Source organism: Rissa tridactyla, chromosome 9, assembly GCF_028500815.1.
Source record: "Rissa tridactyla isolate bRisTri1 chromosome 9, bRisTri1.patW.cur.20221130, whole genome shotgun sequence".
Taxonomy (NCBI): Eukaryota; Metazoa; Chordata; class Aves; order Charadriiformes; family Laridae; genus Rissa; species Rissa tridactyla.
The window spans coordinates 6,629,704-6,657,417 of NC_071474.1; positions in this window are offsets into that span (position 1 = coordinate 6,629,704).

Sequence of the window (27,714 nt, forward strand, 5' to 3'; positions counted from 1 at the left end):
CAATTACCCGTGTAAACCGTGGCAGGGGAGATATTGACAGTCCGAGGCCGCTGTTCGCAGCAGTGTAATAACGGGGCGAAGAGAACTGCACCGAGCCGCGGAAGCGGGATCCGGATTGGGTTTGCTTCCACTTGGCGAATCGCTGGGAGAAAAAGTATGTGGGTTATCTGTTATTAGAGAGTGACTGTAACTAGGCTGTAGTTACCGCGCTATTGCGGTGTGATTATACAGGGGTGATGCCTTTTTAATAACTACCTACCAGCCAGAGAAAGAAACACAATTTACAGAGCTTCATTTTTTCCTTTGGTCTCCTAAACTCTGAGCGGTGTTTTCATGCCACCGTGATGGGCGCTGTCTTACCACCTGTATGGACTAAATTAATCTGTGGAAACAGCAGGTTAATTACCTAAACATATTGCTTAGATTTAACCCTATTGTTTCATATTTAATATGTGTATTTTTAGAAGCCGGATAAAGTTATTTATGCTGCAAATGGCTCTCAGTTACGAGTTCATGAACCCTCTGATTAATATGAATTAGAAATGATAACACAGTAAATGTGTAGATGATCTTGAAAAAGAACCCCTGCTTGCTAGTCTGATAATTATTACACAGTTTCCAGCCTTTCATTCAGCTCTTTTGCACCAAGAAATGGCTTCTCATCCACCGGTATCAAAACCAGCACAAATTCTGGGCGTATTTTACAACCATTTTTTCCCCTCTGTGTGTCTATAGTGATGATGGATGGCACGGACTGACTGTCCTTAGAAGTGAATGTATTTATTTGTCCACGGGATACGGATAGCACATGAAATTGCAGTGGTAGTGTAAACCTCCCCCACACATCACCCTCTGTCAGTGTGGCTCAGCTTTGACAAAAAGGGACACAGCGAGCCATGGGGAAATTGTGTTTAATTCCAAAGTCACACAGAGAGTCAGTGGCAGGCTGACAATGAGGACTTCCAGCCCCTCATCGGCATTCCTCCGCCGTAAACACGGGGCGCCGGCCCCGACTCTAATGATACGGGGGGAGTTACGTGCAGCGCAAGAGATGCTCTGCAAAAAGGCCTCCCTTGCTTTTGGTTAAGACGCTGCCGGTGGGATGTCATTAGTCTAACTTCAGACTCTAGAATAGCTACTATTTAACGCAGGGGATGGTTTTATTGAAAAAATAAAATAAATAAATCTGGCTTTAAGAGGGGGGGGGGGTTGAACACAAGAAAATAGCGTGAGATTTTTTTAGGCCTGATTTCTTAAAAAACGGATGTTCTGTGCGGTTGCCACCATGCCATGCAGGAGCTGGGTTTGTAACCGGCCCTGAGCATCCCACTTGGCTTTGCCCACTCAGGCCAAATGTTCCCTCACCACAAGCCGACAGCTGAGTGTGCATTTTGATCAGGCGCGGTCTCCGTTCAGTCGCTGGGCGCTTTCAGTGCTGCTCCTGCCACCTCAGATCAAAAAGACTTTGGCGTGGGCACCTCTCACGTGCAAGTGAGCCCCGCGAATCCTGTGGACGTTGCAGGGTGGCTATCGGAGCTACGCAGGTGTGGGCTGGTTACAGTTCTTCTAAGTTACCTAAGAGGAGAAACTTAGGAGGAAAGCATTTGTTGGCATTCCCCTTCGGGTGACCTCTTGCAACATAATAGTGACACAGGGTACTGTGATTTGCCACTTTCTAGAATCCCAGTCCTGGATGTAAAACGAGTTATTATTTTGAGACTAAAAACCTTGCGTTTTTTACTGATGCATGTGAATACTATATTGATCAAGCTGGCAAAAGATGTGTATACTAAGATTTGATTTATCAGAGAGAGCTTTTCCCAGCAAGATGCAGGTGTTAGGTAAGTCAGCTTATTTCTCTTAAAACTGACATCAATATGACAATACAATTTCTCTGGCTCTGGTGTGATCAATACGATTGTTTCTGATTCCAATGTTGTCATAAATCCCCTATAAATGCACTCTACGGCTTTGAATAAAGTTTGTCGGTGTTGTACTTCCAGGGAAGCTGAGTTCGCATCAAACCCTTGTCTCCCTTTTTTTCTAAAAGGCCTTTAATACCTTCATTACCGCAAACTCGTACCTTTATGTATTTCTAGTGGCATCCTTGATTATCTGAGTATGAGAAGTTGCCAATATGTATTGTTTTAAGTTCTTCTGCGGAGGTGTGATTTCTTCAGTCAGATTCGCGCTATACCCTATCCTAAATAAATAAAATAATATCACACATATGATTACATTAAAGTGCATGCAGTGAAGTAATGCATTTTTTCTGTACAGTGTTTGTGATGAGGATGTTTAGTGCTTGTGCTGCAGAGTAGGGTTCCTATAATTGCTCCACAACTGACTGACTCACCAGTGCTGTGACCCTGGGCAGATCCCTCAGTCTCTCTGGCTCTGACCTTCTTCTTGTGCAAGTTTTATCTCCTTCAGAGAAGCTCTGTCAAGATAATTTATGTTTGAAAGCACGTTGAAATCCTTGGCTAGAATATACTGTTACAGTACACACACACAATGAAGGACATGGGTGTCCCAGACTATGACTCACTGGTTAGTCACTTTATATTTGGTAAGTCGCTTGTGGTATCTTGTGAGACCAGACTATCTGGGTGCATCTCTGCAGAAATCTCTTAATACTCGTTAATAACCTGGCCCAAGGAAGCTGCAGCAAACTGTTATAATGCTTCTGGGGAACACTGGTATTTATACAGAGGTTGCACCTACACTGACCTGTCACAGCATTCAAAGTGAGACTTTTAAAAGTAGATCCTTCACCTGTCTGCTGACTTGGTTGTGGTTGGACTTGGTGAACTTTCAGGAGTTTTCAGTGCTCCCTTGCCTTGGTTTCCACATGTTCAATCAGATCCAAAGACAAGTCCCCCAAAGGTTCAGTATGTTTGTGCACAAGGGCAGCCTTGACCGTTTGCATATATGAGCTGTAATTTAACATTAGGAGTCATGTTTATTGCCCAGATTCAGAGCACTGCAGAACATGCCTGGAGATGTGCCCACTGATTTCTGGCAAATGGCAAGATACGAGGTTAAGTAAATTTGGGGAGGTATTGGTCAAATTTGAGTCTCAAAAATTCACTTCTCTGCACATACACAATCCTCAAAAGACTTCACCATCATGGCCTTAGATGAGTCCCTCAAAGCTTTTGAATTCTGTCGACCCCTGATCAAATCTTAGGTCTCTTTAAGAAAGGCAGAAAGCCATTCGGGAACATCCAAGGACACGTCGGTGGAACAGAACTCCTGGTGTCTTTGGGTGCAGTAGGGTTTGCTTGGTGTGCAGTTACGTAGGTGAACCCTGTGAAGTTGGTTACTGTGTCTTGTGTGGTTGGAAAGAGATGAAGATGGCCCAAGGCATGAAGAGCAGGAAGGTGCACACTAAGTGATTGGTCTCTGGCATGCAATATCCTTCTTCTCCTTCCCACTGCATCCGTACTTTTACTCTGAGACTCTCGTGGAGAGCATGAATAGTAAGGCAAAGTGGGGATACACTTTGAAATGAGGGACTTGTGCAAGCCGCTCAGTCATTTTAACCTAAAATGACAGGGTTCAGATATGGATAAGTCTGACATAGACCCATGCATGTTAGAAAAGCAGTGTTGGAAACAATGTAAATGCCTGTGAGTTGTATATCTTTCCCAGAATTTCTCCATTAGATAAAGGTATTCCTGGAGTACCCTGAAATTAATAGAAGAACGCACAGCATGAGCAGGAATGAGCTACCCTACTGGGATGGCCATAGGAGTCAACCTCATGGAGAAGGATAGATCTGGTGGGAAGAGGCTAGCATGTCCTCCACCTGCCACGTGAGCTGTCAGTAGGTCTATCCACTCTCAAAGCAGGAAAGATGTCCACTTTCTGCTCAGACTCTTCCAAGAGGCAGGACTGGCTTCCCATAGCGGGGCCTCTTCTCTTGCACGCCCTGTCATAGGCAAACAAGGCAGGTGCAATGGGAATAAAGAGCAATCTTCCACCTCACAGGAAAAGCGATTGACTAAGCTGCCTGAAACAACAACAAATCACAGCTGAAATTATCATTTGAAAAGGAAAGGAAAAGAAACGAATGTGCAGACTTGAAGCATCCCAGGAATCTAAACAGAGGCCGCCTCACCATCCAGACTCATTCCATTTTAGTGCGCTATTTCCCAAGTTGTTGCGTGAATGATCCCAGTGTCTTTGCCTTTACAACCTTGCCTGATAGGCCATTCCACACATTTATTATCCTCGATGTGAAAAAGTGCTTCCTAACGTCTGTTCTAAATCTGTTTTAATTTCCATTTATGCTCCATTGTCCTATAATCTGTTTGGAGCTGAAAATAGAACCAAGGTATGATCTTCTTACAACCCCTGGCAATAAATTTTATTAGTATTTTTTTCCAAACTTCACAACCTTGCAGTAAATAAGAAAGCTTTATGGGGAAAAATAACCTCTCTCCTCCTCCACTCTCCTCCCCATCCACAAACCCTATGACCTTTATAAACTTTGACCAATATCATTGTTTTCCTTCTCTCCCCCCCTTTTTACTTAATATTGCATTGGTTACAGGAGTAAACCAATTATATGAGTATTAAAAATGGAAGCAGTTTGCGTGCTGACAATGTATATCTTTACCAATGGCTGATGGAAAAAAAAATTCTCCCAGCTGCTCTGTAAAGCTCTCCCTCTGCAGCTTGAAACATCTGGTTTGTTTTGCGTGCAGTGTTTTACACAGGGCATTTGCAATTCTTTATTCAAATTGGATTTTTAGTTCACTTTCCGGTAGGAAGGTTGATATGTTTGTCATTAATAAGCATGGTAAAAGTAATATGTATGTAATTAGAATTCAATCATCAGAACCAGGGTGGCAGGGTCCCCTAAAAGACATTTTCATTCACTTCAATCTGCAATCAGAGGATGAAGTTTCCTCAATGAGTTAATGCGGTTCGGTCCTGGTGGACTATAACATTGCTCCAGCAAGGCATATTTATTTGCATGATTGGCAATTAGAATTTATTGATTTCAAAAAAGGCAATCCTTCCCTGGGTACTAGTGTTTCACTCCCTTGGCTGACGTCGGACAGGAAAAGCTGTCAAGATATGGATACCACATCTGGGTTGGAGGAGGAGAATGTAATTATTTCTATTTCTCAACAGTAATTTCTCAGGATCAAGGGCACTGATGGACTCTGGAGAGAGTTCACGCCAATATTCCTTGGCAGGAAATGAGACGGTTGATGACTATAATAATGAGACCTTTTTGATAATCTCAGTGGAGGATGCAATGTAGGCTCACACCCAAACTAGTCTCTACTAGATATGGGCACTTGATTAGGCCGGTCTTACTCAGGTTTAGGCTTCAGCTGGAATTTGATATGAGATCAGAAATCAGCCTGAAAGTGGACCCTAGAGTAGTCCTTAGTAGGCAATTTCATTGCCATAGACAGTTTTGAAGAGGTTCTGTCATCTTGTCCGCATCCAAAACCAGAGTCAGAAAAATGACTCCCCTCAAATAATGGCAAGGACTAGATAAATACCTTCCGAGGGAATTCCAAAGATGGGCAGCTTAGAAATTATGGAATTAACAAGAAAAATATACAGTAGCTTTAAATAAAGGGTAAAATTGAAAAGACTGAAGGACTGAGAAGGGACATCTTTCTCAATCTTCATTTCCCCTTTTCCCCCTTTTACCTTGGATCCAGTACGTTACAGATAATAGCCGCTTTGTATTACTGTCAAGGAGAACAGATGCAAGCCTTTATCTCGTACTTACAAGGCAAATGACAGTATATAGCCCACAAAGAGTTGAAATATTCTTCATTCTCCACCCTCAACTTGACCAAGAGCCTGAAAGGACTTACAGCTCTGCCCTCTTTACCCATGCCCCCCATTTTCTCTTGTCTATTGTTGCCAAATATGCAGTTGAAATTAATAGCACCGCTTCACCTGCCACATGTCAAACTTAATTTTACTTTAAATCAGTCTTAATTATTCTACTGAAGTTTATAGTTTTAATGGAAAGACATTGCTTGCTTAAACTATAACATTTATTACAAAGGGCCAAGAGAGATTTAAAGTCACGTTGTCTTTCCAAAGTGGACAGTTTTAACTAGATGATATCACATCTCATGCCTTCTAAGAAGGTGAACTTTCTGAACCCAGCTATTCAAGATAGGCCCAGTGAGAAAAAAGGAGGAAAAAAATACACCACACCACCGCCGCCACTCCTCCCCCCCCCTGCAATTAAATCTAGAGACAACTTCAGTGTTGATTTCTCCATTTGCAGCAGGGTCCTTGAGCACCAACATGCTACGGACCAATCCTGGCTGTGAACTATTTTCGGGGAATGAAGAGAGAAGAAGGGTAATTCCAGGAACGTGGGTCCCGTTTGATAGGCTGACAAATCAGGTCAATGGCTAATACTGATCAGTATGAGATGTTTCGGCTCTGAGGAAGATTTAATGGTGCTCACTGCACTGTAGCTGCCTCCATGTCCCATTGGTGCCACTCATTTACTTGCAGGTGAAACATAAAACTAAGGGCTATTAAAGAGCCCACACTTTTTCCAGGAAGGAGGGTGTTAGGTCTGCATTAGAACCTGGCGCTAATCCAGAGCCTGTAATCACACCTTGCCAACTGTACCGAAAATTTCCCCTATGAGTTCCTTTGGCAACACCCCATTTTACAGAGCTGAGTCTGTGCAGACTGACAGCAGCCTTTCAGTCCAGCTGCATTTCAGTCGTAGGAAAATAACCCCCCGGGCACAATTTATTAAGCACTCTGGGACATCTCTGGCAGTTTTGTTTAGTGGTTAGACCATAAGAAAGAGCATCGGGATTCAATATCTGGTTATTTGATGATTACAAGTAAGGTATTTAATTTTTTTGTGTGCTCTGGTTTACCTGCCTGTGAAATAAGTAAAACAATATCGCTAAAAATACATCTAGTCCGTAGTTATCGTTTATTATTTGCATAAATTAGGCCAAGTTGGAGCATAAAACTCCCCAAATTCACTCCAACTCCCTACAAGCCAGCTACCCAAAAGATAAGTACCAGCTGAAGGTTTATACATGCATTGTTTCTTCTTTTTTTCTCTCTTTCTTCCTTCTGTGGGCTTCCACTCAGAAAACAGATGGTCTCTCCTCACTGACATTTTCTTACAGTTTTTAAATGATGCTGCAGTAGGGAAGAGCTGAAATGTTCCATCTAGAGCTGTTCAGTCTCAATCTAGGTTCGTAATTAACAGTAGCTAAGTGAAGTTTAATAAGGGCAGCCCACCAACTTTTCTTTTTTTTCCCGGTGCACTCACAGCAAGGCCATAAATGAATGTGCAGCTCATGGAGTTTCCCCTGACCGTGACTCCCTGGAATATTTAGTGTTTACCTTTCGTGATAATTAAAGGAAGGGAAATGAAGCCTAAAGGAAGACGGAGTGACATCTAATATTCCTTAATATTCTCTTGTTTCCTTAAGTGATGGCTTTTGCCAAAGGAGGGCCTCCCTCTCTTATCATCAGCCAGGTCCTGACCCTCGGGCCAGGGATCCTGGCTGTAACTTGACCCTGGGACCAGGTGTGTGCCTGCAGGTCACAAGGCTGACAAAAAAATATCAACCCATGTGGTGCAAACAAGCCATTCCTAAGCACATTATTGCCTTTAACTCTTTCAAGCCCTACTCAGTCACAAGCACCAGAGTGACTACCTCTGTGCATGCCTTCCGCCTGCTACGAGGTCTGCTTGTGAGCATGAACGGGTAGCCAGAAAGCAGCTACCAACACACCCCGTGCCTCAATATCCCTCCACATGCAGGGATAACCACACATACACTTCGGTGTGAGCATATACAAACTAGGCCTTTCATTTGGGCAGGCAGGTTTATTGCATCTGGTTGAGAACGGGGCTGAGAGAGTTTGTGACCCCGAGAGCCGTTTGCTTCCTCCCTCCGCTTTCACAAAGCTGTTGCTAAATCACAGGGACCGACTGCGGGATGGGTGAGATGCTCCAGGTTTTTTTTTTTGCAGCAGGTCAGGGTCTGGAGACTTTCAAGCACTCAGTGCCTCAGATGTGCCTCAAGAGGAAATTCAGCGTTAATGCCTTCACCCAAGCCAGTGGCTGCGGGTGCTGGACTATTAGACACACAGTGCGAGTGGCCCAAAGGAAATTCCCAGATGTCCCCTGCAAAAAGGCAAGGTTGTCATAAGCCTGGGCTAAAACGCATGTTTGCGCACAGTTAAGCATTTTCGTGCCCTAAATTCTCCATGATTTTGCATGTGGCTTAGTCATAGGTATTCCTTTTCCCAGCAAAAAAGCACAATATATGCAATATATTCTTTTTATTTGCCTGCTGCTTTCTCTTTTTTTTTCTTTCTCTTTTTTTCCCCCCCAGCCTTCAGCATGTCCCCAGGTCATACCTGCAAGCCTTTGTCCTCGGCTGAAATGTCTGGAGACTTTTATGGGAGGTTCCTGTCATCACATGCATCCCGGTGCATGGGCTTTTAGGCAGAGTCCTCAAACTATGAATTAAAAAGCACAGGAACTGACAGCCCTGTGAACTACCTGTGAAAAATCATACCTGGGTTTATGAAGCTATTATGTCTTCAAGGACGTTCGGCAGCAATTCTTGAGGAGACAGTGTTACCGGGGAAAAAAAAAAGGCTTTTTCAACATCGGTATCTACTCTGTAGTCCTGGTACAAAATGAATGCCACTAAGTAATAAGTAGTATGCCTTGTTATGAGCGTAGAGAGTGATCCAAATTCTATTAAATAGGAGAATTTCCAGTGATATCAGTGGTCTGTGGTTGGGGTCTTCAGATAGAAAATCTCACTGGTATCCCATTTGCATTGTAACAGTCTCATAACAATTTGTGCAGTAAAATCATTACCAAAAGCCATTAATAATATGAATACATGAGCACTTCAGCTCTTTCCAAAGGGGCTAACCCCCCGCTTCTCTTCTAGAGTCACGCACAGTTAAAGCAATCAAAGCTTTCCCTTTTCTTTTTACTGATCATAGAAGTAAAAAACCACGTAGCCAGCACTGAACACTTTCTCTCTTCCTTCCCCCTTTATGTTTTTGCTTGCTGCTGAAAAATAAAAATAAAAAATAGCCAAATCCATTTTAATGACACCTTATATAAACCATTTTTCCAGACTGAGATTATGAACATCACTATGTTCCACCCCATCACAAACTTTTACGGCTGACTTATAAAGTCCCAGAGAAGGAGATGTATAAAATTCATGCAGACCATGGATACCAGAAAACGTATTTGGGAGCTTAGGCAGGAGTTCCTTGGAGACAGGTAACATGTAATGGAGCAGTTAACCTCCAGAGTAGAGATATCAAAAGAAAGCAGATACCTGGTTTCTCAGGTAAAGCCCATTCCAAAAATTCATTTTAAACAGATTGAATTTGGTGCTGTAGATTTACGGCCACGTTCCCTTACACGCACGACCGACAAAATAGACCTAACCAGAAAGATGCTCATGAGTTGTGAAGACACAAGACATAAAGACAGCTTTACCCTGCTGCTGCCTTGGGAGATCTTGCCTCAAATCTTTCCTGAAAAATAAAATTTTCATACGTGTAACACACGTTTAGAACATACAAAGCTAAATGTACCATCATGACTGCATGTGCCCCTCTGCAAACCGAGACAAGAGCAACAGGTTGCACCCTCCAGGTGTAGATCTTAGCAAATGAACGAAAACCCCCTGTAAAAATCCATTAAAGCGTTAAAATCATCACTCTTGATGCCAGTGCATCCTACCTTGTATGATTTAAATTGGTACAAGACCCTCATGGGTTGGAAACACTGTATTATCCTTTTCATACCATTTATCTTGCAAAGTGAATTTATTAATTCTCTCTACACCAGGAAAATTATCTATTTTTCACATGCGCTTTTTTTTAACCACTATTGATTCCTTTTAGGAGCGTTAGGGATGATTCATTGGAAACACTGGAAGACCAAAAGCTTTCATCTACTAGTCAGAACATCAGATAAACCAAGTCTCCAAGTTTGGAGGGAAGATGATTGACTGGGAAATGATTTAATAGTAACTTCTCCATGTGGAATTCTCCTTTAAAATGTATCACGTTCTGTGCATGCCTACAGGTGTGTGAGTGTATAAAAATAATAGATATGGCTGAAAACTCCTCTGCTTTGGCAGTTTTCAATCTTTCTGGGTTTGTTTCCCAATAGAAAGCGATTCTTCTCGTTGAAAATGCTGACAGCAATGAATTTGTTTACATGGCAATGAGGGAAAAAATCCTTCGTTTGTTTTCACTGCTCTCCGGCATTACTCTTTTATTACCACGGTTATTAACTTTACCATTTGACGTAGCGCCAGACGGTTAGCCTGTGAGAGCATCCCAGGACAGGTGCTGTCTATGCCATAAACCTTGTCAGCAGAAGTCATGCGAAGGTGGCTGTGTTTGGATTAACATGGTGATGCCCTAGTCCCGTTGTGTGAATGCAAATGAAGGATAATTATCCTCACAGCTCTTGTTAATACTGAGCTTGCAGAGAGAGAGGGGAACTTGTGTCTTAGGCTGAGGTTCATCTGCAGGTCCTTGGGTTGGAGAGCAGGCGGCAGGCATGGCACTGCCCATCTAGGGATGCTCCATCCGTGGGAAAAGGCTCAGTGGCTCCAGTGGTCCTTGGTCCAGCTCTGCCTGACCTTCTCTTGGGTCAGATCATGCATACAGAGAAGCACTTATGTATACACAGAGAGTGGGAGACTACCTCTAATAATACAACAGGCTAACGAGTGAGAAGCTCCTTGGCGGGATGTATTCCTACCTCTTCTGGAGGTACCGAGGTGGGACTATGAAATTTGGCGATCTGACGAGTGCCTTTTTTGTGCACTGTCACGCATGGTGTTTCCAATCAGCCTCCGAGCGCCGAGAACCTCCGAGAGCAGCCAACCTCTCCGCCCTCCTGCTCAGCTCAGTAACAGCAGGCTCCCTCTTGGCAGGCATCTTCTGCGCCCAAAAAAAAAAAATAATAAAAAAAAAACCAACCCAAACCCACTCTTTAAGTGTGTGCATGTCTCCCTCTACCCCTCCCCTTTATGAGAAAACAGAGTGTGGGGGGGTGGAAATGCAGCTTGAAAACAAAAGTTAAAATGTTGCAGGTGGAGTAAGAAGAAAAGCAAAGAAAAATCTGCTCAGAGAGAGAGAGACAAAACAAGCAACTGCTTAAGGGATTTGGCAGCAAATGAAACTGCCGCCTTCCCCCTCCCCGTTTGGAGCCTGGTTCAGCATGTACTGGTGGTGGATCGCAGTACCAGCCACACTGAGATACAGGCAGACACTTCTGTCTCACCAGCTGCTCTGACAATCCATTTTCATAAAGTAACGGGAGGGGAAGCAAATCTGCAAGATGGAGCTCCCGGTCTCTGTGTGAAAGCTTCTCCCCGCACCGCCCCGTGCTTCAGGTGTCGGGGCTGTCAAGGAAGTTTGACAAGAGCAGAGAGTGGCTTTCCCTAAAACACAGAGCAGTTACAGGCAGGATGCCTTTGGTGGGTACCTGCATCCAGGCTCCTCGGTGATACACGATGCGATTTTTGGAGATTCCTACAGAAAACGTGAAGGGCTGCGTTGTGACTGATGAGTGAAATAGGTGTTCTTCCCACCGGGCAGTTAATAAGACAATCTCTCCACGTTTGCTTTGGAAAACACCATCTTAAGAAAATGAGCTCTGGCTACTTTAGGCATTAATAACATGTTGCAATTTATTTTTTTCCCAAGGGAGAGGGTGTTAACCCTTGTAGCCGGCCCAGGCTAAGGAAAAATCTGGATAGTTAAGTTCTGTCAACTTGTCTGCCTACATATATAATAAACGATTGCGTGATACAATGCATTTTTATGCAGTTGCAGTGATTCATCCAGCAAACATATATTTCAATGGGGGGGAATAAAAGCGATTCTTTACATTTCATTTGTACAAGCACCAAAGCTTGTGAAGCACTTTGGAGTCCATCTGGCTGAAATGTGCTATATATAAATGTAAGATTGTTATCACCAAAAACACATTCAGTATGGTGTTTCTCTCACATATTTTTTGTTAATTTCAGTGAACCCGTTCTTTTTAATGAATAATTTCCATTGGAAAGCTTTGTTTTCGCTGTAACATAAAGCTTTTCTGGTTTCAGTCCCTTGTCTGGTTTTCATTAGCGTAGCAATGAATTAGCCAAGAGGGCTTTTCCTCTCAGTTAGTTGGGAAAGTACCACTGGCATGTGTCTGATTTTTGTGGGAAAGTGCCTTTTTTCCCTTTATTATTTCAGTTATCACTTTTGCTTGTATTCCACTACAGATTCTTGCAATCCCAACAACAAATGTGCTCCTGTATGTGCACACGTGTGTGCCTGGGCGCCTACACATCACTTAAATGCTCATCGCCGTGTGGTTCCTATCTTTCGGAACACATTGCTTTATACGTTGCAACTACGTAAATGTCTTCGTGTTCGGAGCTGTTAGAAAGCAGTCATAAAGAGATTGCCTTTGAGCTTGTATTGATAGGTAATGACTTGATTCCTAAATCCTTCGTAATCTTTTTGGAGGGCAGCCCCAAACATGCCACTCCAGTCTTGCTCACCCCTGTCCAAGCGGTCACCAAACCCTGTCCCATACAATATCAGCTTCTTTCGAGGTCAGCTTTACCAGTGCTTCATTGGCAGATGGGGGACACGTTTGGGTTGAATTTTCACCCTGTTAGAGGCTTGGACTCTCTTTTTCGTTGACATGGTCCGCAATGCTGGAGAAGGCAGAAACCTATGAACAGCGTTACTCAACACTCTGCACCATTCTGTAGCCATGCCAGCGTATTCAGGATTGAGTTTTAATGGCTCCGGGATAGGCTCCACATTGATTCACCAAACCCTGCTGGAGGAAAACACACAAGACAGGTTCCATCTCACTGGCTTTTGCGTGCGGAATTGGAACACGTGCTAAGCATAAAACACCTATCCCATCGCAGACCAGCAAAGCCAGGCAAACGGTTGCCTGTCACTGGTGTTTGACAGAAAGCTACGTGTTAAAACAAGTCCTGACTTAGTGGGAAATAATTTAAATCAAGAGACAGGGTAAAGAAATTAAAACAAATGTATATAAATAATATTACATAATGGGTTGCATCACATTTTACTTGCATATGAAATGTTTTTATAAACCCCTTTATGACCTCCCCACTTGTGACTTCTGGGTCTTGTTATTATTAACCGAGTGGGGAATAGATCTTACTCTATCCCAGATGCAGCTCCTTATGAATTCCCTCTTTCATAAACTGCATGGTGTATGCGTGTACTTTTTCTCCTAGTAGCTTTTGCAGTAGGCAGAAATCACACACAATATAATGGACTTACATCACTCCTCCGGGCACCTTCCTTTGCACATCATCAGCTGCCAAAGATAGACACAGCCCTCCCAGACAGGGACGGCAAGTTAACAGACTTGGGCAAAAACCTTCTTGTGTGTGGAAAACGTTGCTGTTGCAGAGCTGGAGTTAGACCCTGGCTAGAATATGGGCTGTGTTCCTGCCTCAAATGCTCCTACGGCTCTTAAATGGCCACTGTCATAAAACCCAACATGAATTATTGCCTTCCAGCCAGCTTAGTATTTTCATCTGCAAACTTTTATTACATTGTTCAGCACTGACGTGAAATACTGGAGAGATTACCCGGCTGCACAATGTACCCTCTTGTCCCCATCTGCACCAAAGCTGCCAGCTGATCATACACTGACGGAGAGCCCTAAGCGTTTTCTGACTCCAAAAACACAGGCGTGCCAAGGTGCACAGGTGGTGCATTGGTATGGCAGCGACGATGGACAGGTGCTTCCAGTAGGCTGTCGGAGACATGCATACCTGGACTTCCTTCTACACTTATGTTCTCAAGGACCTTGAGGCAAAGTGCAGGCACTGGGAGTACTACCATGATGTAATTGGACTTTCAGTGTTTAGTATGGAGATTTTCAGTGATATTTAATAACAGGAAAAGGAAATATTGAGCTCATTTTCTTATTTTCTAGTGCTTGCAAGCCTGGCGATGCCTTCATAGAAGGTCAGAATTCAAGTCAATGGCATTGCTATAAAGCAAGACCTAGAAGTTACCTTGAAGACAGTTTTCTGTTGCTTATGTAGGACAGACAGCAATAAAGAACTGAACAGAAGGAAAAATATCTATAGAAAGAATTACAGCTGAACAATAAAAAACATTGGCCTGGTTCCCAAAGTTTTAACTTGACATTTTAGCCTATCTGAACCCATTGACAGGCCATTTTCCCTCCATCTCAGCCATCCAGTTCCAAGGCCTTATATTGTGCAAGATGTGGCACTCAGCTGAAGCCTGAATGGAATCTGGGCCTATGAATTGGTGGTAAATTTAGCCAAAACAAATGTACAGGGTTTTCTCCCAGTTCTATCATGAAGCTGTTTGGTAGGGTCTGTTTTAATTACAATTCTAATATGAAGCTGGAAATGGCAGTTTGACTAAATGAGGTACCAAAATCCCATCAAATTAAGGAGTTGGTTTCCATTTTGATGTCGATGTATTGAAGGGCTAAATCTTCTCCGATGCAATCAGGAAGTGCTTTCTTTGACATCGGTGGGAACAAGGTTTGGTCCACGTGCTCTATTTTATTCAGGCAGTGAAAATGGCAAGAGGGAATGATATTTCAGCCAAGATTCATAATATATTTTTCGGACCTTCACAATATTTCAAACCTATCTGATGTTCATCCACATTTTCTGGCTCCTTTTCAGTGTTTCGATAAGAAGGGGATTAATGGATGAAATCTATTTTGCCATGTGTAGTAGTCCCTTTGGGCAACCGTTTGTATATTTGAATGTTAGTAAATGATGCAAAGTTCAGTATCCATGGGAAGGTCATTTGAAAGTCTCAGAAAACAATTTTATATGCAAGAAACAAAAACATGATCCATTTCCCATTTCAATGGGCATCTTTTCACTACCACAGTGACCCACGAGTTTAGGGTTTGTAAAGCTTATTCTCTGTCATACAAAGGCCATTTTCAGTGCAGTTTCAAGGCTACAGGAAGGGTTAACCTCTTGACTGCCCTCCCACGCTGTGTTTTGATCGGTGCCCCAAGCTACAGGACAGATATCTCTTTGTTTTTCGTCTTTAATATCCGATTCCCAATTCACTTGTGTAGATGATGGGACTCTACAAAACTCCCTTTGTCTGAAGTAAGAGATGCAGCACGTATTCCACAACTGACTTTTAATACTTGACTTTTTCTTCTTACTTCAGAAAGCACCTGCTTGAGTAGCTTGATGACTAAAGAGCCTTTCAACCTCCCTGCCACCATTTTCAGATCTGGTCTGCTTCAAAAGAGACTGAACACCATCGTGACTGCCGCTAAGTTGCAGACGTGAAAAGAAATGGATGATGTTGATGCAATTGTTAGTGGATGAGTTGATGTCAGGAACTACTGCAATAACTGACACAACAATTGGGAAATCTGAAACATTAGGCTGAGACCATGGAGCCTTATCCAAAGGCACCTGAAGGTGGGACATCCATTCTTGTCACTAATGGGCTCTGTATTGCATCCTGGAAGAACACAAAGATAGAAGATTATCTTATCCCTATCATTGTTGATTTGGTTTTTTTTTTTTAGTTTTCCCCTCCTTGTCAGAGATAGTGCACAAGGGTAAAGCTGGCACAGAATACGGCTGAACAGGCTGGAGACAAATTTGTACCAGCTTTGCAAAAGCTGATGGTGAAGACACTGACTTAAAGCTATACCAAACTCAGCAAAGATGACTATGGAGCATCAAATCAGTATGGATGATGGGGCATCCAAAGAGATTGAAATTTTCACTTATCTGAGACTGCATTAAAGCTTGGACACACCTTTAGATGTTACTATTGTGTCTTCTTGTGCCTCATATGAAGGAAAGACACAAACAGTGTCAATGGTAGACACTGTGGTTAACAGATTTGACGGAACAGAAGCTAAGCACAGGGAATCATACTTTGTAAGTTCATAAGTGAGAAGATCTTTGTTCTTCCTTCTTGTTCACAACATCTAAAGCCTTGAGGAATAAACGCTTCTATAGTCAACTTACTTATAACCTTACGGTAGATTTTGTTTATTTGTTGCATGTGTAAATCTCATGGTTATAGCAAGAAATAACAAGAAAGAGAGAAATTAGAGTTGATTGCAGCCAGCGGTGATGTGACTGGGAAACAATAGCTGTATTGTGAGGAAAATCTCACAGCAGCCCGGAAACACACAGGAAAAAAAAAGAAAAAAATAAAAGACAAAAAAAAAAGAAGAAGGAAAAAGAGAGACAAAGAGTGAGAGGGAATGAGAGATTTCTTATGCAAACATATTAACTGCTTTGCCTGAAGTCTGCATTGCATAACTGAAGAAAGAAATTTCTCAGTGCAAAATGCTCTGTGGTCATTTGGGGTTTTTTTTGTTGGGTGGATGTTCTTTAGCAGGGGAAAAAAAAAGCATAAAGCAGTTCTTCCAGTAACCTCTGACTCTTTCTCGCCATGTCTCTCTCTTGCTTTCACTCTTGTTCTGTTTTTATTTATTCCCTGCAAATACAATGGAGAATAAAAATGTGGTAGGACCTGCTGGCGGCAACTATGGCCTCCGGATCCAAGCTGACAAAAATGTCAAGAAACTGACAGTAAAATATGCGAATAAAATCCCTGTGAACGAGAACAAAACTCAGGCTCACACCACCACTCTCTACATTGTGGCTTTTGAGAGTATTTCTATCAGTACCTATGACTTTCTCTTTAAAAAACCACACACACACACATATACATTTATGATATGTATTGTCTTCTAAAATCTTTCATCAAAACCTCATAGGAGGGAAAAGGCAGACAGGAAGATAGGAAAGCAAGAGACATTTAGAGCAGGGAGATCAAGGAAGAGCCGACATTCAATGGAGAGACAGAGAGCTGCATGCCGAGCGCAAGACATATGGATCCTGTATGAAGCTGCAAGACAGACAGACTTCTGCTGCTCCCTTCTGTGATCATAAGATGAGGGAAATGCAAAAGCACTGTCTAGGAAAGAAAGCTCCAAGGAGCACTCAACTATCCAATGAAGCCTGAGTTCTTTATCCTACCTGATGGAGAATGGCCCTTTGCTTTGAGTAGATGGTCACCTTTGGGTGGATCTTGGAGGAAGGACAGACTGAAGGGGCTGGGATGGTTCAGACTGGAGAATAAGAGACTTAAGTGTGGCCTGGATGTGGTCTTCCAATATATAAGAATAGGTGTGGGAGCTATAGAATAAAAGGCGTCTTTGTTTTCACTTTGGGTGGAAAAAGAAATCACAGACTTAAATTGCTGTATAGAAGATTTAGGTTTGAAGAAGTTTATTATCATTAAGACATTTTAAACACTAGAACAAATTGTTGTGCAGTTTCTAAGGTTTTCAGAAACATCTGCACAAACATCTTTCTGAAGGATATAGGCATAGTTAGTCCTGGCTGGGACAGGGTTACACATCCTCCGAGTGTCTTTGCAGTCCTCCTTTCTATGCTTCTGCTGTGGAGAATCAGCTAACTAGGCAGAAGGGTTTTATATTTCTGATAATAGATGAAAGAAAGCCCCTGCCATGAAGAGCTGGAGAATTGGAAGAGCTGGATTCCCTTCTTGGCTCTTACAAACTCTCCCCATGGCTTTCGCGAAGCCGTCTCACCTGCTCCATGCACGTAGTGCGTGGCTCTTCTGCTTCAGGAAGGAGGGAGCTAACAGTGGAAAAATTCTCCTGCGCAAAGTACTAGCATGAAACCTATATGCCACTTACGTTGCACTTAGAGCTGTTTTGAGACCTAAGTGAAACTGAAGTGGTTCTAAGTCTTTAGCTGGAAATTTTCTACAGGAGAAAGTTTCACCCTGCTATCTAGGAGATGTGCAAATATTCACTGAGGGGGTGTCATAGAAAGGTCTATAAATAATCAAATATGAGCCCCCATATGAATTATGCATGGGATACTTAGAGAAAACGTGAGTGTCTTGCATTAGAAGAAATCAGATCAGTGCCACTGAAATCACATTGCTATTTCTATGAGGTATTAACCGAAAGCTATAAGACCTCATTTTTAAAACAGGCTACAACAGGTGCTTGCAGGTCTGTTCAGATAAAAAATCATGGCTTTGTGGAGGCAAATATTAAGAAGGCTCTAAAATGTGTTAATTTATTATGAATAGAAAGTAGTTTGATGTTACTTTTTAAGAAAAACAGTCACAATACAACATTCATTAGCCCCAAAGTGAGGCAGGGGCTTGTCAGTCAATTAGATTTCTGACCCTAAATCATGTAGGCTCTTCTGAAATTTCTGCATCCTGCACCTGGAGGTGAGAGGTACAATATCAGTACAAAGCTTTACTTATTATTCATTTTATCAAACTGCATTGCTATTAGCAGTAATGCTGCATTTACTCTCATTAAGTTAAAACTAGAAACAGCAAAAAGAATGGGTTTATTCTAGAACATATCACCAATCAACTTTGCTGATATCTGAACAGAGCCCTACTGGTACTGAACTAAAATGAATTAATTTATAGAAAGTCCTTGAGTTATACTTTATTTTCAATTTGGTTCAAAGATGTCTCATGAAGGCAGGAATTCCCTACAAGTCTTTCCAAATAACCATTCCCTGTCCTTCTCCAGTAATGATACTTTTACACCTCATCTTAAATGTTCCAGTCCATTTTTTATGTAGCTGTGCCTTCAGAATTACGCTTACTCTCTTCTCTGGCTGCAAATTGGCAGAATGCCCTCTCCCGTTGACCAACAGGTAAATAGTCCAAAGGATAAAAATTCTTATTGGTAAAATGAAGGACAACATTATTCCAATCATCTTCCCATCCCTGATCCAAACATCTGGCCACAGATGGGACCTTCAGTACAGGCTCTTGCATTTTTTGGGAGAGGGGTCAGAGGGTCAAAAGGGTCAAATCTATGGAGTGCCATGTTTACCATATTTCAATATCAACTAAGTAGGTCTAGTTATCACTCACTGACACCAGAGAAAATGAAGAATAATTCCATCAATGTCAATGCCATTCCAACATCATAAAATTGGCATAAGTTAGGAAAAAAACTGGGCCTACTGCACTGAGGTTCTTTCATCTCCTCTGCATGTTCCCTAATTTGTCATTACTAGAATAGTTGCTATAACTATCCTGGTGAAAATATAAAAGAGAGACTTGCATGGCCCATAAACTCAATGAACCATTAAATAGGTGACAATAATCTTGATAGAAGTTTGGAATATTTAATTAGCACAAAAATGCACTTAGTGAGTGAGTTCAATTGCTATCACGGGTACTCCTCAAAATAATAGCCGAAGATTTTATGTGTCCATGAAATGCCTTAGAAGACATTTAAGAAAAGAAACAGACAATATTTCATGTATTAATTGAGGATCAGACATATCTGTAAGTGCCCAGTAATAAACATTTCCAAGGAAAGTTAACCTAGGTCTCCTGGAATCCCAAAGGTGACTTCGTTACACATGAAGTCAAATAATTTGTTGGCAACTTTTCAGTAACAGGAACTCATAAAAACACAACTGAAGAGCAAATATTTTACCTTTTCAACAAATCAGGGTCTGTCTAATAGCAGAAGATTTTGAAAAGAATAAAAGAAAAAAAAATCATTTGAGAAAAAATAGTAATTTCCCATTTTAGGATCTTTCTTCCCACTTGAAATTGCCTAACAGAAGGTCTCTGTTCATACAAACTCAGTACTCCATATAATTTTCAGTAGCAGGGAGCTGTTTACATACATATTTTCTTCCCATGTGGCATTGCCTCCTTCATTGGTTATGATTGTAAAGACTCATGTACTTCTAGATTAAGAAATATACAGTAGAAGCGTGTTTATAATAGCTCTGTCTTTGGCACTTGTGCTGCCATTCTTGAAATATCACATCCAGATTCCGGCGTCCACAGCTGAGGTTGTGTCTGCGTTAAAAACTAGTTCACAGCAATCAGAGAGGACCTGTACAGTGAAAAAATTAATGCAGAGCACCTGGTGTCCCACCCGGTGTCCCCTTAGAGGTCTGGGCTCGTTGGGGTTGGAGCGTTGTTTTTCACTTAGTTTTACCCAGAAAAGAAGTCCAGTTTGGGCCACCCTAGATAGCCAACAGTGTGAACCAAAGCAATATAACTGAGGATGATTGTGAGATTTCCTTCAAAAATACTCTCCTGATCTGAACAAAACCACCAGTATAGATGCACTCTGAAGGTGCTAAAAAATGAGAGGGGGGTGGTTTAGAGAATAGCCCATGAAAAATGTTTTTGAGGCAGAGACTCTCAAGGAGCTGTTGGAGACAAGATAAAGCATTGACTTGATCTCAGTCAAAAGTGAGTGGGTGTAAGTACTTTGTCAAGTACCGAATACTCTACTTTGGCTGAAGAGAGAAGCTAGACAAATTTAGACCAGAAACACGATACATATATATGTCTATATATATACACACACATATACAGTGTAAAAGTATATACATAGATATACTTTTGCAATTAAGGTAAAGTTTAAAGTGGAATAATGACTTTTACTCCAATTATTGCTTTCATTGCCTATTACCAAACGAAGTTTTCATATTAAAATGATCTCTCCCTGTTCCCTTCCCTGATAGCCCTAGGTTAGCCTCAGCTGTTGGACTCGAAGCAGGAAAAGAATTCAAAGAAATTTAATGGCCTCTGGTAGGCAGGCTAGCAGGAGAGAGAACCACAATGGTCTTTTTGCTGTTAACTTCTATGAATCTGTCATTCACAGGCTGCGAGCTGAAAGCTGATACCCCATACATTGCAGTGACCGTTCTAGGACATCTCTACTAACAGATGTTTCTATTCTTGTCCAAACACCTTCCTTCAAAGTTCTGTTCTCTCTGTGACCTTCATACCATGACTTGTTATCTTTCTGGCAATGTTTCCAGAGTAGTTTCATGGACCAAAGCTGCTACAATTATTCGGATATAGGTCAGATAAAATATTCATAGATGTTTGCCTCCTTGTCAGTACTAGAACAGTGTCGAACTTCTTCATGATTTGTCACCTCTGTTGTTGCAATAGATATAACAACTGGGCAAAATCTCTTATTTCCTCCATCTCCTCAGAACTGCATGGATTCTAGAAACCTAAAGTAATTTCTGCCACAAACATCCGTGTAAAGAGAGGCTTCTCACTGATCATTTGCCTTAACTGATTATTTTTAACATGCTTTCTTTTTCTTGTTTCCCTGGGACTGTCTGTCGAGAGCTTTTTCTCTCTTTTTTCTCCTATGCTTGCTGTCAATGTGCAACAGTCAACCTGAAGCTTTTGCCTGACATTTGGTGGTCCAGATGCTCACGTCGCTGCCTGACCTGTGGGTGTTCTTATCTTTGGAAATAAATTAGATACCATGCTAATACGTACGTCATCTTCCACATGGAGTTAGCAAAGTCTCTTCTCATTGTGTCATAGTGAGCAGGAAAGGTCTGTGGTACAGGCAGTCTTGTGTGACACATTCAGGTCCCCAGCATGGCTACTGGGTAGCACGGTGGCTTTCAAGGCTTGGTGATTTCCAGCTGGCTATTTGACTCTGTCGAAGTTTGGACTACCAAGCATTTGTGTTAATGTAATCAAAATTCATTTTGCTAGGGTTTTCTCCAATTTTTGTGGATCTTTGGATAAATGGGAAGAAGGGATGGAAATTTTATTTTTTTTTTACTTAAACCAATAAAATATTGCTAGAGAAGCAGGAGTCTGTTTTAGTTAAGCCAGTTGCACTCGCATTGTTGATTTATTTATCTGAATTTACTTTTATTCAAGAGAAAAGAAAGTGCTTGACTGTACTGCTAGGAGGGCACAGGCATAGCAGACCTAATCGTAGCTTTTCGTCATGACTGTAAAATTTTTGGACTAGATTCAGTTTCTTAGACCTATGCTCTTCCACAGGCCTTCGGGAGTCATCTACACACCATGGATAAATACTTTAGGAAAGAGGGGTTGAATGGCTAACCCTGGAGTGATCTTGAATCTCTGCTAATGGCCATGAGATCTGCAGAAAGAAACGGCCACATTTTATTTTCAAACCAGGAACTGCAGCTGTGGGAACAAACAGCATGTAATAAACACTTGAATCAAAGTTTGTGGGAGTTTTGTTATTGACTTTGAAGTAACCAAGTCTGAGGCCTTTACTATGGAAGCTGTGATTCTGTTTGTGGCTTTTTAATGGCTAAAATATCCCACGGTCAGCTTGAGAGTAAGGATTTCATTTTTGGTCTTAAAAAGAAAGGCATGAAGGAGAATTCCACATTGTTGTGCAGTCTGGCTTTTATTTTGAAGGGCATTTCAGAAAAAAAAAAAATAGTGTAACTTGTGTGAAGAGTGTTGTGTTTAGGAAAAAAAAAAGTTCAAAAAATACCACGCATGATTGATCTCAAGTCTGCTTGCCGATCCAAAGACAACACAGCACGGCAGTCAAATATACATTTTATGGGCTTTTGTCTGTTTTGCAATAACAGTGGAAAGCATTCTTTAATTAAAATTTAAAACCGTAACTGATTAATTTTCTGTGTAAACAATCCCTGTAAACATGGAAAGTCAGCATTTTAAGGGCACAGCAGTATAAATTTTGCTTCCTCTCCCGGGCGCTCAAGGGAAAGATGGCGAGAAGGGAGGGGGAGTGCAGGAAGAGACCTGGGAGGGGGAAAAAGTTCAAGGCCTTGGTGTTCTGTACTCGGCGTACACCAGCTGCAGGATCTCGCCTGCTGCCCATTTCTCTGTGCAGGAATGTTGGCATAGGCTCTCCGCTCTTGCTGGGCTATGATTTATTCTCTCTCAGATGCTGGAGGCTGATTTTCAGAGCACCCATTTCCCCCGTGAAGTGACGCTGCGGCAGTGAGTCCTGCAGAGGGATGTGCGGCTCCTACAAGACGGGGGGAACGCTCTTAGCGTGTTCTCTACAGCTATTTCCACTCCTAATGGCAACGATGGTAAAAAAGGATTAATTGCAGCTCCTTTCCTGCTTCTCTCAGCTTTCACTGGCATTTTGTTGAGATCTTCCGTAGGGCATTCATGGAAAACTGGACAAATGTTAAGGTCTAGGTCATCAGAAGGACTTTTCAGAGAGACTTAGGTGCCCACATCATAAGAACTTGGTTTAAGTTTCTGAAGTTTTATAAGTAAAGTCAACCTTATCCCTCTCCGGATAAGAAAAAAACAACCCAGTAGCTAGCTGGTGCGAGTGAACAGCAGGAGGCTGGGTTCTCCCAGTTGCACTGCAGGGTAATGGGGCTTTCCTTTAGGAAAAGATCTTGACACACTGCATGAGTGGAAGGGCTTCCACCAACAAAAGAAGCCTTAGATCTGACACTTCGGATCCACTTTACCCCCCCCTCCAAGTACCATACTGCTTCACTCAAGCAGTTTTAGCCGTATCATTGGCCAATGCCTTCAACGGGAATCATTTGGAATAAGATCTCACTCCAGAGCAGGCATTGGAGCAGTGAGATTGTGTTGATATTTCAGCATTTTTTTCACTGTTTTTTTCTTCAGGGAATAAAAAACCATGCATGAACATATGTGTGAATATTTTATCTGTTTCTTTGCTCAACTCTTGTTAACTGGGAGCACATTTGATGCAATGACTCAAAAGGGTCAAGTAAAAGCGCTGTGGGTGAGATGAGTTGCAGACCCTCTGTCTTTTGCACAAGTGTTTTCCCCTCTATTGTAACACAGGTGCCTGAAGAAACTAATAATAAGCTGCTATAAATTCTCCTGCTGCGGCTACTGCTTTGCCTGTGGACTTGGAGGAATTTTATCAATGATTTCAGGTTGCATTGCTCTTTGTGCAAAAAAAAACAAAAATGAGGTTCAAACCAAACACTGCTCTGATCTGACTGGAAGGCTTCGGTGGCACACATGAGGATTATTTCATGCAAACTAAGAGCATTTGTCACCTTGGCCATCCCAGCTCCCTTGCCTTAGCTGAGCATGAAACTGATTTTTCCTCACACTTTATTCTTTGTCATTTTGCAGAAACCAAAATGCAACACTCCTCCCTGATAACGCTCTCTGCTACCTCTCCCCAAACAAGCATCCCCAAGAGACAAATTCCTCCGGAGGTCCAGCGCTGTGAAACACTCACAAGGATGTCTCCCACCGCTACAATCTTGGAGAGAATCCTACCATCTCACACAGCCCCTGCAGTTATTTGGTGAAACGGATCCAACTAAAGTCAATGGTAAAACATCTGCTGGAGTTTTACCCAGCAACTTTAATGGAGCCAGGATGTCAGCCACTGAATTTTGGCACTCTGCAGTAGACAAATATTGTGATCTGAGATTCTCAAGACAGCTGGCCTCCAACCTTCCTGTCTGCACACTAGAAATAATTTCAGAGTTTATCAGTTCTGTATCATAACCAGTTCATCCAGCCATAAAACCTGTTGGCCTCCTTACTTAACCATTTACCTACCTGCTTACCCACGAATGTGGCCATTAACTGTCTTATTCCAAACGGCTGAGTTTAAAGAAAGGTCACTTCATGAATTAAGTATTTTCTTCCAAATAAATGGTACCTAGAGTTTCAAAATCTTTTCTTTATTACCGTTGAAAAGGGATCAAAGTGAAACTCAGGAGACATATGAAGAAGTTACCTTTGCTATCAGGTAATAAATTATGTTTGAGGTGTTCTGGGGAAGAGTTTAGCTAAGTCGGGACACTAACGTGTCAGAGCGCTCCATTGGCACTTTCTCTCACTCATGGTCACAATCCTGGCATTCAGAAATAGTGGAAGAAGAGCACACAGGCCAGCAGAGGGTGGAAAATATTGGAAAATCCAAGGCAGGAATGGTGTAAGTCCCAAGGTTTGGCTCCTCCAGGCTGAAAGAGATTTACTGTAGCTGTTGCAAAGGCTGTTTGTCGAGGAGGAGAAGATTAAACAGGAGACCCTATTCAGAGTTAGTGGTCACTCAGAAGATCTTGGAAGCGTTCCTGGAGAGGGACACAGCCAACCGAAGCTCAAGCCTTGCCTTGCAAAGCCATCCCCGTTGCACACAAAAGCACCAGGAGCTGTTCCCATCCCATATTCAATTCAGCATAAGTACTCTTTTAAATGTTAGTGAAAGGGAATATCAGCCAGCCACAAAAAAGGACAATTACGTTATAGTTTTGAACTAAAAAGCCAATCTTTCTGCATTGAAATGAAACCTGAAAGGCACAAGCAAGGGGGCAAGGGGAGGAGGGACGGGGAAAAAGGGCGGCGGGGGGAGACGGGGGACGGGACTGAGATGAGAAAAAGACTTCAGAAGCTCCGGCATTTGCTCAAGAGCCCTTATGTCTCTGAATGGTGCTATTTCACTCATGCTACAGAGCCACAAAGTTGTTTCCACCCCCACCCCCCCTTCCTCTGGCAACGCGAACAAGATCATAAACGTCAGATGCAGTCTTGTCGCTTTAATGGTCTCATGGCTATGAATAAAAATGGCGCGGTAACAGATTTGTTAATTGACTTTATGTGCAACTGGCATACATTAGGCAGCTCCGTTAACACCGCTCACAAAGCTGGATGTGTTGCTGTTCTCTCCCACCGCCATCGAATTAAACTTTTAACAGTTGAGAGACCAGAGGGTTAAGCCTAGGAGGCTGGAGTGATATTTTCACTGCCTTTGATGACACACTAAAATACAGAACGTCTCATTTTGCAGCAGAACATTGAGTCTGCGAAGCCGATGTACATGTGGTTACTATTTGCAGAATTTGGCATTTTCTATGAATAGCATAAAACAGGCAGTGGATCAGCTGTCATGTTTTGACAGGGTTGTCCTTTTTTTCCGAATGCCATTCTTTTTTTTTTTCTTTCTTTCTTTTTCCCTTCTTTTTTTTCCCTCCCCTTTATGCCACAAATCCACTTTTTTTTTTTCTTTTTTTTCCATGGCAATCTATAAGCTGATGAATATTATGTTAAAGGGACAGTCTGGCTGTGTGTCCAAAGGTATAAGAAACCTTCTATCATGACAGATTGTGAACTCCAGGGTGAGGAGAGAAGGGAATAACGTTTGTGCATATGGACCGGTATAAGGGATTTGATCAGACATCAGGTTTTTAAATGCAGATTGCACAAACATCCATCAAGATTCACGTACACCTGAAAATCATCATGCCATGAGGCATGAGTTGTTTGAGATGTGCCCTTGGGATCTCTATTTGAGAATCCTGTGATTCTTTGATCTTCTTAGGGCAAATAAACTTAACTTGTCCCTTCCTTGAGATGAAGAATGAAAGACTATTTTTGAGACACTTATATCTGTGACACCAAACATTTTAATATCCCTGTTTTGATGCATTATTTTCAGAATTATGAGGTATTTTATCCCACAGCTCTATACTGCCTGTTGAGAGGAAAAGAAGTACCACCACCAAACCTTATCCTGAAAAGAAATTAATATCAACACATTTATCCAGTGCCAAAATCTCAGGTTGACCCTTCTAACCTTCTCACTCCATGAAGGCATAGACAGGGAATTTTGATTTCTCCGCTTATGCATTTCGGAAGAGTGGACCTGAAGCGTGCATCCCCCAGTAAGAAGCTCACAGACCATAGCTCCTCTCCTCGCTCCGTGCAGGGGTGGAAGGGGTGGGCAGGTTGTGCTCTGTGCACACACTGTGTGGGCTTGGAGAGCTACTGCCTTTTCAGCAGAGACTTCTGTGTGCGTCTGCCCCACATTGCGCACCCATGGTAGAGTGGGCAGGCTTTGCCAGCAGCCATGACATTTCAGGTGACAGGCCAGCCGGTGCTACTGCGCGAGCGAGGGCTTCAGGAGAGCCAGGAAAGACGAAAGAAGTAGATCTGAACAACAGAATTATTGCTTAAACCGTAACCACTCTCGCTCCCATCTGTTCGCCCTCACCTCCTAGGCATCTCCTTCACCTTCACGCACCACAGAGGTTGGCTGGGCTCATTCTCTCTTGAAAACGTTCATACTTTGGGATGCCAGATTTAGACATTTGTTACAGTTATTGTCACTCCACATCCAGAGATGAAGATCCCTGCCTACTAATAATTTCCTCTTTCTTTATTCTCACTCTTTAAACATCATCGGGTTTGAGCAGATTGAATCTCCCAGCAAAGAGAAGTAAACAGTAAATTATAGTCAATTATCATGTCAGCTTTTTTCATGGATCAGGTGGTTAATACTCAATGGATTGACCAGAATCTGCTGCCCTCAGTGCCATTCCTCAACTCCGCTGCTTCTCTTCTAAATTCCTGCTAATAGTCTCCCTCAGTGGTTTTGGGAAGCAAGATGATTTAAAGAGGTGAACGGTGAGAGAAGCGCTAAAGGAAATAGTCTAATATGAAATTACTTTTCTTAGCGGTACCTTTGAAAGTAAGATAGTTCCTTCCATGCCAGGGCCAGAGGCACCTTTCCGCTTGAAAACCATTGTGAGAGATGTCTGAAACTAGGAGGACTGTGTCTGTTAGAAGTGTTTCATTCCAACCCAACCTTTTGCCCAATAATTTTTGATGTTTCCTTACCACGTTTCTTTCTCCTTTAAATTTTCTAGATAGCTTGTCTTGATAAAAGCATATTTCAGGTCAGATACAGGTTGATCATGGAAGCTTTTAAACTCTCTTGCTGACCTGGAATTAGCAGATTCATGCAACTTTCCACCAAACCCAGTACACCATAAAATAAGTGTTTTACGCTACAGCGGTATTGCTGGCAATGCATAA